Source organism: Oryx dammah, unplaced genomic scaffold (genome assembly GCF_014754425.2).
Source record: "Oryx dammah isolate SB20612 unplaced genomic scaffold, SCBI_Odam_1.1 HiC_scaffold_29, whole genome shotgun sequence".
NCBI classification, from domain to species: Eukaryota; Metazoa; Chordata; class Mammalia; order Artiodactyla; family Bovidae; genus Oryx; species Oryx dammah.
This window is the reverse complement of record NW_024070213.1, coordinates 58,909,289-58,909,801: the sequence shown is the minus strand read 5'-3', so window position 1 is coordinate 58,909,801 and position 513 is coordinate 58,909,289.

Here is a 513-nt window from a genome sequence, read left to right as displayed (position 1 = left end):
ATTATTCGTTCTAGCTCTGTGAAAAATACCGTTGGTAGCTTGATAGGGATTGCATTGAATCTATACATTGCTTTGGATAGTATACTCATTTTCACTATATTGATTCTTCCAATCCATGAACATGGTATATTTCTCCATCTATTAGTGTCCTCTTCGATTTCTTTTACCAGTGAATAACCAAAAAATCACAGAAGAAATCAAAAAAGAAATCAAAATATGCATAGAAATGATTGAAAATGAAAACACAACAACCCAAAACCTGTGGAACACTGTAAAAGCAGTGCTAAGGGGACAGTTCATAGCAATACAGGCATACCTCAAGAAACAAGAAAAAGGTCAAATAAATAACCTAACTCTACACCTAAAGCAACTAGAAAAGGAAGAAATGGAGAACCCTAGGGTTAGTAGAAGGAAAGAAATCTTAAAAATTGGGCAGAAATAAATGAAAAAGAAACAAAAAGACCGTAGAAAAAAATCAACAAAGCCAAAATCTGGTTCTTTGAAAGAATAAAT